General features: G+C 33.8%; 1 pseudogene; it reads left to right on the forward strand.

Annotated features, from left to right (window-relative positions):
* The first annotated feature begins 481 nt into the window (after positions 1-481).
* Positions 482-2,181, forward strand: LOC107195648 (annotated as a pseudogene).
* Positions 2,182-13,896: the final 11,715 nt, after the last annotated feature.

Consider the following 13,896-nt stretch of genomic DNA (forward strand, 5'->3'; position numbering starts at 1 on the left):
CAGATTGTGGTTGACCTTGGGTAACTGAAACCATGGAACATGAAACTGCAGCTAAGGGGTGACTACTGCACAGGCATACCTACTGTACAAAATACCATATTGTATTTTTTACAAATTGAAAGTCTGTGGCAACCTGGTGCTGAGCAAGTGCATCAACACCATTTTCCCAGCAGCATTTGCTCATGTCATGTCTTTGTTACATTTTGATAATTCTCACCATATTTCAGACTTTTTCATCATTATTATGTTTGTTATGGTGATCTGTGATCAGCCGTCTTTGATGTTACTATTGTAATTGTTTGGGAGTGTCATGAACCGCACTCATATAAGACTGCGAATTTAACTGATAAATGTGTGTGCTCTGACTGCTCCACCAACCCGGCTGTTCCCTCATCTCTCTCCCTATCGTTAGACCTCACTGTTACCTGAGACACAACAGCATTGAAATTAGGCCAATTAACCCTGGAATGGCCTCTCTAAATATTCAAGTGAAGAGAAGAGTTGCATGTCTCTCACTTTAAATCAAAAGCTAGAAATGATTAAGCTTAATGAGGAAGGCCTGTTGAAATTTGAGATAGGTTGAAAGCTAGGCCTCTTGTGCCAGACAGCCGAATTGTGAATGCAAAAGAAAAGTTCTTGAAGGAAATTAAAAGTGCTACTCCAGTGAACACATGAATGATAAGAAAGTGAAATAGCCTTATTACTGATATGGAGAAAATTTTAGTGATCTAGATAGAAGATCAAACCAGACACAAATTCCCTTAAGCCAAAGACTAATCCAGAGCAAGGCCCTAACTCTCTTCAATTCTGTAAAGGCTGAGAGAGGTGAGGAAGCTGCAGAAGGAAAGTCTGAAGCTAGCAGAAGTTGGTTCATGAGGTTTAAGGAAAGAAGCCATATTCATAACATAAAAGTGCAAGGTGAAGCAGCAAGTTATCTAGAAGATCTAGCTAAGATAATTAACAAAGGTGGCTGCACTAAACAGATTTTCAATGTAGAGGGAACAGCCTTGTATTAGAAGAAAATGCCATCTAGGACTTTTGTAACTAGAGAGGAGAGGTAAATGCCTGGCTTCAAAGCTATAAATGACAAGCTGACTCTCATGTTAGGGGCTAATATAGCTGGTGACTTTAGGTTGAAGCCAGGGTTCGTTACCATTCTGAAAATCATAGGGCCCTTAAGAATGATGTTAAATTGGCTGTGCCTGTGCTTTATAAATGGAATAACAAAGGCTAGATGACAGCACAGCTGTTTAAAACACGATTTACTGAATATTTTAAGCCCACTGTTGAGACCTACTGCTCAGAAAAAAGAATTCAAAATATTACTGCTTATTGACAATGCACCTAGTCACCCAAGAGCTCTGATGGAGATGGACAACGAGATTAATGTTGTGTTCATGCCTGGTAACACAACATCCATTCTGCAGCCCACAGATCAAGGAGTAATTCTGACTTTCAAGACTTATTTAAGAAATAGATTCATAAGGCTATAGCTGCCATAGATAGTGATTCCACTGATGGATCTGGGCAAAGTAAATTGAAAACCTCTGGGAAGAATTCACCATTCTAGATGCCTTTAAGAATATTTGCGGTTCATGGGAAGAGGTCAAAATATCACCATTAGTAGGAGTTTGGAAGAAGTTGATTCCAACCCTCAATGGATGACTTTGAGGGGTTCAAGACTTGAGTGGAGATAGTAACTGCAGATGTAATGGAAATAGTAAGAGAACTAGAATTAGAAGCGGAGCCTGAAGATGTGACTGAACTGCTGCAATTTCATGATAAAACTTTAACAGATGAGGATTTGCTTCTCACGGATGAGCAAAGAAAGTGGTTTCTTGATATGGAATCTACTGGTGAAGACGCTGTGAAGATTGTTGAAATGACAATGAAGTATTTAGAATATCACATAAACTCAGTTAAAAGAACAGCAGCAGAGTTTAAGAAGATTTACTCCAATTTTGAAAGAAGTTCAAATGCTATCAAACAGCATTGCATGCTACAGAGAAATTGTTCATGAAAGGAACAGTCAATTGATGCAGCATACTTCATTGTTGTCCTATTTTAAGAAATTTCCACAGCTAACCCAGCCTTTAGCAACTACCACCCTGATCAGTCAGCAGCCATCAACATTGTGGCAAGATCCTCCACCAGCGACGATTACAACTCACTGAAGGCTAAAATGATGATTAGGATTTTTTAGCAATAAAGTATTTTTAAATTAAGGTATATACATTGTTTTTTTTTAAGATGTATGATATTGCACACTTAATGGACTACAGTATAGTGTAAACATAACTTTTATATGCACTGAGAAAATAAAAAAAATTGGTGTGACTTGCTTTTCTGTGATATTTGCTTTATTGTGGTCACCTGGAACCGAACCCGCACTATCTCTGAGGTATGCCTGTATAATAACAGTTGAAAAATGTAATTTCACTTTGGCAGGCTTTTAAAGTCCTTGAATATAAAACAAACTTAACGAAATAATAGAAGAAAGAGTATATAATTAATGAGTAGTTTTACTATGACTACCACCACCATAACAAAACTCATGAGAAGAAAGCCACTGAAACTGCAAACATGCAGTCATAATAATAGTCTTTGCTAGTTTGGGGATTCATTTTCACTGTTGTTATTAAACTGTTATTGCATTTTAATGATAAATAGAAATTCTGCAAATTTTCTCTGTAACTTTGCCGGAAGTAGATTCTTTTGGTTAAAATAATTACTTAACAAAATTATTATCTATAAATCTAGTGCTGCACTAGTCCAGTTTGGTAGACATTAGCCACGTATGGCTATTGAGTACTTGAAATATATCAAGTCTGAATTTAGATGTGCTATGAGTATAAAATACACACTGATTTCAAAGACTTACTATGAAAAAAAGAATGTAAAATATCATTAATAATTTTAAATATTTGATTTTATGTTTAAATGATATTTTGGATATATTGGTTTTGATAAAAATATATTATTAAAATTAATTTTACCTGTTTATTTTTATGTTTCAAAATATGCCTACTAGAAAATTTAAAATTAGATTTGTGGCTCACATTATATTTCTACTGGACATCACTGATTTAGATATTAGAGTCACATATAGATTGGCACTTATTTTAAAGACACTAAAAGTGTGGGCCTGGTCTCTGGTTATCACTAGGGGAGGAGATTCTACACTTGACTCTGATGCCTCATTCTCACTTCTAGACTGTCTGAGTCTAGAAATAGGTGTTAGTTACCAGAGTGTCAGAAATGGCAGTTCCTTATTCTGCAGTGGACACTAATTAGAACCTGGCCTCCCACTTAACAAGCAGGGCCTGGGATGAGGCAAAGCTCTGAGCAGATGTGCTTTCAGTGTTTCTCCCATTTCCTTCAAAATTGGCATATTCCTATTATTTAAAATTCTCAAACCTTTCCAGTTACTTTTTGTCTCTTTCCACTTTTTTAACAATAAAAACTGTAAAGTAGGTTTTACAAAAATTAATACTTCTACCATCCTTACTCAGCTGTTTTTATTTTTGCATATTACTTTACACATGGATAATCTACCATTAAATAGTTGTGGTTTTTAATGTACAAACATGCTCATGCTTTGTACTCTGCAATTGGAACTTAATGTTCTATAATAAATGTTTCACCATTTTTCATTATAGTTATCACTTTTAAGATTGCGTGATATTACATTGTATTGTTGAATATTAATTAAAATCTCAACTGTGGGGGGCTTTCTCACCCAGGAGGTATGGTTTAGCCTCTTCCTCTAATTATTGAGTAGGAAAGCATGTAGGTACATAATCAGGAATCATAGGTCTGGTTGAATATGAATTAGTGACTATGGGGTCATTAGCATCCATCATGATTTCTACAATCAATAGCTTGCTGGGTGCTTGCTTATTGCAACAAAAAGTAAATCTTAATACAGCCTACAACTCAGATAATAAAAAATGTACTAAGCATTTTAATTAAACATATTAACCTAGTTAAAAATATTTGTGTAATCCGCAATGTGCGATGTGTTCAAAGGAGAGTTTTCTTTATACTTCAATCTTTCCCAAGGTCTGAGTGGCTGTGACTCCATTTATTTCTTGATTTTCTTTTAATTGCTCTCTTCTGCTTTGTCCATTCTCTGTTGCTCACTTTGCTTGCTTGCTATACGGTGAAACTGGCTCTGATCTTTCAGTGTCACTTTCTGCATTCTTTCCTGGTCCTCTACTCTTTTCTCTCTACTCATGAGCTACCAGATTTCTTTTGTTCTGCTCATGTCCATACCTTTGGCTGAGCCCTGCATTCAGTGCAGTATCTCTTGTATTTCTTCTTATATTCTTAGTGAGATAGGAAAATAATTTTCTTTAAGGAAATTCATGTATTTGGAGTGAAAAGATAGGCTTCTTGATAATGGTAACTGGAAGAACTCTCTTCCTCCTCTCCAACTCCTACCCCCAGACAACTCTATATTTTAAGTTTTCTACTAGCTACAGCTGTGAAGTTGAAATCATGGACTACACCAAACCTATGACGGTTATAACTGAGCAGTGATCCCTGAAACTGCAATTTCAAGCAGGTCTTTTAAGCCTTTACTATCCCTCTATATATGGGTTATGCCAGCTCTGAGGGAGGAAAGGGAAAGGAAAGGAGAACTCTTTATAAATAGTTGGTCCATTTCATTTAAAGAAAAATATAATATAGTGAGTTTTAATGGTCTATAAGCTTTTTGTTGTGAGTAGAGGGAACTTATGATATACATTTGATTCCTCCCTCTTATACATTAGGCTCTCAAATATTTGTTGAATGGATGAATGAATGGCAATGCTATTATCTTTTCCTATAGGATAGATTTTCTTTAGCGTAAAATTAAAAAGGAATTGGTATACCCTATAATTCTTTTATTTTTGTTTTACTTTTATAATGGAAAATTTCAAATATATACAAAAGTAGAGAAATAGTATGATGAACTCCCATGTACCTGTCACCCAGCTTCAACGATTATCAGCTCATGCCCAATTTTGTTTTATCTCTATCCCTACTCACTCACTAGAGTATTTTGAAGCAAATCCCAGCCATCATATTTTCTCTTTTAATATTTCAGAATGTAACTTTAGAGATGAATATGCTTCTCTTTTAAGACAGTGCCATTTATCACATCTAAAAAGTTAATAATTTCTTATGATCCGATATTTAGTCGGATCAAATTTTCTTGATTGTCATATATAAATATTTAATTTGTTTGAATCAGGGTCCAAATAAGATCTATACATTGCAATTGATTAGTATTTTTCTTTAGTATTTTTTAATCTAGAGGTTTCTCCCCCTCTTTTCCTTGCAATTGATCTGTTGAAGATATAGCAACATTTATCTTGTAGAGTTTCCTATTATCTGGATTTTGCTGATTGTATTCTCATGGTCTTTTTTCTTTTAACATGTTTTCTTGAATTTACTGTAAATTGTTATTAGATCTAATAGCTTGATCAGATTCAGGTTCTTTTTTTCCTCAAGAATATTTCACAGGTGATGGTTTGAACTTCCATCAGGAGACACATAAAATCAAATTTTCTCTTTTTGTAATCTTTAGCTGCTATTAATGGTTATTGCCTAGATTCATTAATTCAGTAGGGACTGCAGAATGGTTATAGTCTAATTTTATTATTCCCTTTTCAAATAGATAGCTATAGATAGATATAGCTACTAGGATGGTTCTTGTGTCTAGGCTTTTTTTCAGTGGAGAGATATATATACTTCAAATTCAAGTTTAGGAATACATGGGTTTTACTTATTCTTCCCTCTCCCTCACGCAAAAGGTCCTGGTTCCTAATGATTCCTACATAAGTAATCATTTACTTTTTTTTTTTTCACAAGATGGCCTCCAAATAATAATAACACTACTACCACCAGCAGAAATATGATTACTGAAAATATTATCCTGTCTCTTTTTTAACAGAGGATATATACCACTAGGGATGTGTAACTAAATTAACATGATTTAAATTCACTTGACATAATTCTTCTGATATTTGTGGTTATGCTGCAAAATTAATACACCAGTTATTTTATCTCATTTTGCTCCTGATTTTCAGGGATTATTTTCTTATTGATATTGTCTTGATTTAATTATTTTTTTCTATTCTAATTATGTTAAATTGTTACATGGTCTCAAAATCAAACCTATAAAACTAGGTATCAACAGAGAAACCTAACTTCTAACTCTGTCCCCTCTACTTTATCTCCTCCCTTTCCATAGAGGTAACTATTTTTTAAAAAAGAGTTTGGTTGTTTTTTTAAGTTAAAAAATCAACACAATTAGACCCATCCTCCTTAAATTTTTAAAGTTTCTCTGTGTTTCTGTTGAAAAGATAATTAAGGTTAGACTCCATTTCACATACTACAAACTAACAAACAGACCTTTCAGATCAGTACTTGATCCTTTCAAACTAAATTGTACTCAGAGCAGCCTGAGTCTTCAAGATATGTCTTGTTTCATAATTATTATTAAAACTTATTAATGTCTCCTCATTTGCTGCCCGTAGTATCTGTTAGCTGTATAATAATCTGGACTACACCTCAGCGTAATTTGAGAAGAGAAGTTAAAGAATAGTAATAACATTTTTCCAAATTTAGTGCTCTTATTTCCAATTTATCTTATTCAAGGTTAAAAACGGCAATACGATATGGCTACATACGACATGGTTGTGATTGAATCTTGATGTTTCCTCAGGACTTCTTAGCCCTGTAATTGCTTTCAACTGTTTTTGGAGAAGGAGATTAGCTGCAGCTCCCAGTAATAAAGGGATGTATAATTGAAAGCTTATGTATTCCTCCTTTACTTCTACCCAACACAACAAAGGCCTAACATAAATTGCTTTACTTTTCTAAGAGAATGTCTTTTATCGTGACATTAATTTGAAGAGACAAACATAGTGTTAGAGGAATAGATTTTCTTAGTACATTGAAAATGATTGCCCTAGTTGTTAAAATGTAATGGGAAGAGGGCAAAGTGCACGATCAGTATTTTTCCCATGAAAAAATTTTGTATTTGTAAAACAGCACAGTCTCCATATCATAAGTGTTAAAATTGTTCATACCCTTTGACCCAATAATTCTGCCTCTAAAGAAACAAAGTATTTGTGTATAAGGTTTTTTTTTATCTCAACCTTATTTAAAATAGTTAATATTGGGAATTGATTTTCCAAAAACAGGGGATTACAGTTAAGTGGAACTTATAGTTCATCCATACAATGTATTCAGTAAGTTTATTTTTAAAGTAATATTTAATGAATGAGAAATGCTTGATAGAATGCTCAGTAAAGAGGATAATACTAAACCACACGTGTTTTATATATATATGCACATATATGTATGTATATAACATATATATGTGTGTGTGTGTGTGTATATATATTCTGATCCCAATTTTGTTAAAAAATATATTTGTGCTTTTAAATTAGACTTAAAAGAAGTATTCCAAATATGTAAGATAAACATTACAGAACCAAAATATATAAATTTAAATGGATGGTATAAAAAATAAATATAAAATGTTCTAATAATTTCTATTTACTGTAAATGGAATGATTGGTTGTCTTACACACCTTCTAAGGTACAGAAACCCTACTTTGAAGACTGAACCATACTCTGATCAGTGAATCTGAGGCCCAAGCTTAACCAGGAAAAATTTGTTATATTTCAAACACGAAGCAGATATTTTCTAATTATTTTTCTTTTTTAAATTGAATCTTCAAGGGAGAATTGAATATTTTGCTCCCCTTTTCTCATGCTATAGAAATTTTACATAGTCACAATGATAGGGGAAAAGCAATAAAGTATATGCATAGTCTGTTCCCTCTCCTTGCTTTCTAGGTATAAAGGGTACTTCTTTGGCTATGTCTTAACATTGTTCCTTTATTTTTCCTTGTCCTTGAATTCTTATATATATTTTTTTCACCTTGTAGAGTCTATATATTATTATAAGTTGTCTGAAATCATTTTTGGAATGAGATAAGGTATAAACAAAATTAAAATGTTAATTTCCCCTTCCATTTCCTCAGACGCATCCTTTATTCATAGTTTTAAAAAAGCACGTTAACATTTTTTAAAAAGTAAAATATAAATACTGGCTGGGTCAAACTCATTAAATGACTTTATATATTTGTAAAATTTGTTTTTAAGACCGGATTATAGCAGGTTACAGAAGAGTACAGCATAATATTTGAAAAATATGAATAAATTTACTGGATAGATTGTGTTCTACAAGTCATATGTAAGTAAACTCGAATTTCCAGTCCTAGAGAGCTATTGGCATAAATCGCATGGAATATTGAAAGTATGTCACATGGAATATTGAAAGTATGTCAAACAAACACCATAATTCAGTAGCCTAAAATGACAGAATAAGAAACAATTCTTTAAGGGACAATAGAATTCCATAAAAACTCAATGATTTAAAAAGGAAACAGGAAAAATGCAAAATTTGTGAAGCGGTTTATTAAGTAGGGTACAGTCTTTGAAGTGTGGCTCTAGTGCTATTCAGTCCTAAACTGGTCAGTAATGCCCCGATTTTGCTAACACCTGTGTCTGGAGAAAAAGAGGAAAGAACAGTGGAGTAGCTTCCTTAAAACAACAAACAGTAAACACAGCTGAAGACATATATTGAGATTATAGAGGCTTAATATTAAAACAGATTAGGAATTTATAGTTACCTTTCTTTAACAACTATTTATTAAGCATGTATTATGTGCCACCCATTCTTCCAAGCTCACTGAGGATATAACACGAAGTCTGCCCTCATGGAGCTTACATTTTAGAGTAGGAAACATTCAACGAACAAATTAGCAAGTAGGTCTTTAATTTGCTGTCAGGCTGTTACAAGTGCTCTAAGCTAAATAAAACAGGTTAGAAGGGTAGAGGTCAACAGGCGCTGCTATTTCAGATATGGCAGTTAGCAAAGAGGCATCTGTGGAGGTTCCATTTTCATCGTTCCTGTGTTTTTTTATTTCAGTACGTATGTAAACATTAAGCAAATTGCATTTTCAAACATTAAGTCATGATTTTCAGTGGATTTATTTGAAAATTTTGAACAGAACAAGAATGCTAATACGTTGGAAATCTATTTCTCTTCACATCTGTGTCTTGATCTTTTCATCATATCCTCTCTGGAATCTTCCAGCAGACTGCTGAGTGCTCTCTGTTTCTTATCTTCCTCCTGTAAGCCATCCTGTATATGAAGAGATTATACCTGAGTAGAACCCTGATTGAAGGATGAAGGGGAACCATATGGGCACCCCACGTAAGAGTATTATCTTGATGACAGTGTAGCTTGACTGCCCGGACAACTGCACATAGACTTTTGATTGTGTTACTTTCTTCAGTATAGCTCAGAAGCTCTCAAATTTTAGAGGACCTAAGAATAATTAGTTTATGGGTAGTACACAATATACCATTTGTTAAGGGTAGTAAACTACTTGTTATGAGTAATTTAAGAGATTTTCAAAATGATTTTTTATTATATGCAACATTTGCTTTACATGCTGAGTTTAGTGACTAAGTCCCAAATACACTCTTCTGTAGGCCTAAAAACATCATTATGACATAAAGGGTTGAAGCTAGTAAGGTAGGGGGAAAAGGAATTCTGAGACTTGGGTATTTGATTTTTTAGGGTAGGAAATTTAACAAATACAGAGAGGAACAAGGTAGAAAAACAATCAGCATTAACTATACCACCCCAGAGATGATTGCTATTAATATTTTGGCATATAGTCTCCTAGTCTTATTTATTTAATAAAATAGTATAATAATGTGCATATTATTCTACAGCCTACTTGTTAATCTGCATTGGGTTACAAACCTTGGCGCCATCTCAGATTTTTTTGACTGCTTCCTTCTTTTTACCCATTCGGTTAGTGTCCCATCTGCACTGAGTCACCCCTCCACATTCAAACTGAGAAGAACACCACACTGGGATATGGAATCTGGCTTCTTGAGCAACCACCTAGGGATCATTTGCTATTACTGGGGAATGTGGGAAGTGGGAAATAGGAAGGAGCTAGTCAGATAAATGTTCCGTCTTTTTTCTGTCCTCTGGAGTCCTTTCAAGTGCAAGTCCTTGTAGCAAAGCTTCTAGAGAAGTACTGTGTGCTGAGTGAACACATCTGCGAAGTGGCCTGCTGTGTCTCTTCACGGCTCCTTGTGAAGCAGTAATCATGCTAAGTAATGCATCACATTGCATGCTTTGCATCTTTCCTTACCTTGTTTCCCTTTTTTTCTTTGCCCTCACTGCCTAAGTTTGTGTCTTTCAAATGCAGTTTAATATCTTAATCTTTGCCTCAGGTTCTGATTTCTGCATGACATAGGATAAGGTTGAATAAGCTTAACTATATATTGTGCAGATTTTCTTATTATTTTTGGCATTTTATAAATTATCTTTATTAAGTATTATTATTTTAATAACAAAATCATGATTTATGGTAAAATGTACAGATCTTAAGTTCAATGAGTGGACAGTCAAATGTATACACATGTGTGACCAACATTCCAATCAAATATAGAATATTTCTGTCATTCAAGAAAGTTCTTTTTGCTAATCATTATATATTATTCACTAACACCTTGGCTGTAATTATCTAGTGCTCCCTTGTTGGAAATTCAGTGCTGAAACTGGGGTTTCAGAGTTGTGGAAAGAACAATGAATTATGAATAGTGAGACGTAAGTTCAAGTCTAATTGTCATAAAAATTAGCTAGGTGACCTTGGGAAAGTTATCAAAATGCACTGGATCTGCTTCATTACATGTCAGACAAAAGGGTAAAATTAAATAACTCTTACTCTTCCTTCAATTTTAATGTTCCAAGCCTCAACTGTCCTTTGGGAAGCCCTTTTTCTTCTTTACCTCATGAATCTAGTAGGTGGGTCCTTCTTAAAGCAACCTCTTTGCTCTGAGGTCACCATCGAGAGCCAATTCAGTTACCTTTGGTGGAAGCGTTGTTTTGTGTTCTACCCAGAGTTTAGATGACTCTTGATGTGGCCTCTCTTGAGCTGTTTGGGGGATATCCTTCTTACCTCACCTCCTTTGATACCTCAATGAAATGAGAGCAATGTGTCATAATCAATGAATGTATTCCTTGGGCCACAGCAACATGAAATGCCACTTTGTCCTTCCTCAGGCTTCTCTTTGAGGTTGTGACCACTAAGGTGAGGGTTCACTTGGGAAAGAGGTAGGTATTGAATGATTGTGTTTCCTTTTGACAAATAGGACAGAAGTTACCGAAGACTATAAGAATAGTTTGTGTTTTTTTTTTTGCGGTGCTGTTATTCAATAGAGATTTGTGCTTGTATGTTGCACAAATGTGTTCATGTGTTCAGAGCAAGAGGAAGTACCAGGTGGTGTAGAGGTGACACTGGTTTGTTGAAAGTCTATTTCCCAAGCACATTCATAATTCTTGGATTAGATTTTACACCCCCATACTTCATTTTATTTATAGCTAAGTTACAAAAACAACTGTCTCATTTTCCACTCAATATTTTTTTTTTAAAATAAAATCACTAGAATGGAACAATTGGAACTTGGCAGCAGCTTCATATTTGCTTGGACTGACTCATGTAAATTGATTGGAGTCTTGTTCATATTCTCTCGAAGAATAAATTATTGGCCATTTAAGTGCATAGTTTAGAATTTAATATGGATAGGGCATTTCTACTATAATTTGGTTTGGAATGATTCATACTAGTTGAAAAATTTTAAATAATGTTCACTTATGAATACCTAATTTGTCACTTTTTTAAGGGTTCCAAGAAAATCATAGGCATTCATGAGATTTGCATTAGTTGTTTCTCTTCTTCATGAATAGAATTTCGAACCATTTTTGAATTACAGAAGAAACATTAGTATGCATAACTCCAATAGTTTGATATTGGGAAAATAATAACATTTACTTATGGAAACTTCCACAGGAGAACAGAACAGAAAATGAGTACTTTCAACATATACCACAAATAATCCAGTTTGTCATTAAGTTTTATTAGTGCTGTTTGCCCGTGGTTTATAAAAATTCATTGGTGCCTTTAGGAAGAAGACCGGTGTTAACCTCTTTTTGGGTAACTATTTTTTAGTTTATGAAATTTTCTTGATTTCTAGGTGATTATTGTCTTTCTTATATGTTCTCTAGGTAAATTTTTCAATACATGGATGGATTTACTCTGTTTAGTTATACTTTAAAGTCCTAGTCCATTTGCAGGATAATGGCTCAAATTAAGTGGGAAGTATTTAACCACAACCCAGAGGAAACTAACTAGGTCACAACTCATATAAGCCATGACCTTGGCCTCTTTTCTACCTAGAGGACAAGAAATATTCCCTTTTCCTTTATCATACAAAGGAATTAGAAAGGGAAAGGAGAGGAGTTGCTGTGATAGATTGTATCATTGCTCTCAAATACTAGCTCTTTTACTGATGAGAAATTTATATTGTCCTTGCTTGTTGACATTTGAGTTGCTGTGCCTGCCACCTTGAAGGTATTTATAGTCCACTACATTGACTTTAGGCTTGGATATCTGATGTCCAATGGAATGTGAATGGACATGATGTATGCCACATCTGAGCATCACAAACTTTCATTATCTCTCTTGCTTGTCTTTTCTGCCATTAAATGTCCCAAATAGGGCCTTATCCTTCAGTCTGGACTCCAGAATGAAAGCACATACAGAATTGCAACAGCGTACTTGCAGGTGCCAACACATAATATGAACAAGAAATAAATGTTGGTTGTTGCAATCTTGAGATTTTTGAGATTACTTGTTTTACAGCAAAACTGACTAATAGACTTGCTTTCTCAAAGTGTGATGAAGGGCCTTTAAATATTCTAGGATATGAAATAGAAATCTTATTTGCATGTTTTCCTATGTGGCTTCAGAACTCCAAGAAACCTGAGAGATTATTTACATAATTGGCTTTTAAATGTTTTGACTACAACCCACACTAAAAAATGAACTTTACATTATAACTCAGTACACTCAAACATATATGTTCATATATGTGTATATAGACAAAGTATATATGGAAACATATATGTAATATATATATGTAAATAGCCATATACATAGAAACTAGTTTCGAGAAAATTCTTATTCTTATGCATATGCTAATATTTTCTATTTTTCTATTCTGGTTTATTTCTTTAAAAATGATGCTTTTGACATGCTAAATCAATTATACAATTCACTAATATGGAGCTCAAAAGCCCCAAATGATTTAGAGAAAATCCTTCATTATAAAATGATAAAGAGCTGAGAGTGTATTTACTCACAATTACACTGCCATTATTTGAAACTTTGCAAAATTTAGATTTACTTGTAAAATTCACACTTAAAATATTTTATCTATTTGTAAAGAAAGAATGGAGACCACTCAGCTATGAAATAGAATTAAAGCTTGTCACTGCTTTATACATTGAAACTGATATATGAGCATTAAAATTAGCAGCTTACAAAATCAAGGTCAAAAGATATATGTGTAAAAATCCTGCAGAATTGCAGAGATTGGCAAGAACAAACCAAAGATGAAATCTCATAAAATGTTAATGTTAGGGTTAAATAAGTCCACATTCTATAGTTTTTTATTGTGTTTTATATATGTCTCTGACAACTTGTGTTAATCATGTTGTTCAAGTATCCCATATCCATTCTGATTTTTTTTCTCATTTATTTTTATTTTTTTTTATTAAGTTTATTGGGGTAAGATTGGTTAATACAATTATATAATTTTTAGGTGTACATTATAATTTGACATCTATATATTCTATTTGATTACCACCCAAAGTCCAGCTTCCTTCAGCTACCATATATTTGATCCCCTTTACCCACTTCACCTTCTCCCTACCCCTATATATTTAATTCCCTTTACCACGTC

Source organism: Pteropus alecto, unplaced genomic scaffold (genome assembly GCF_000325575.1).
Source record: "Pteropus alecto unplaced genomic scaffold, ASM32557v1 scaffold23, whole genome shotgun sequence".
NCBI lineage: Eukaryota > Metazoa > Chordata > Mammalia > Chiroptera > Pteropodidae > Pteropus > Pteropus alecto.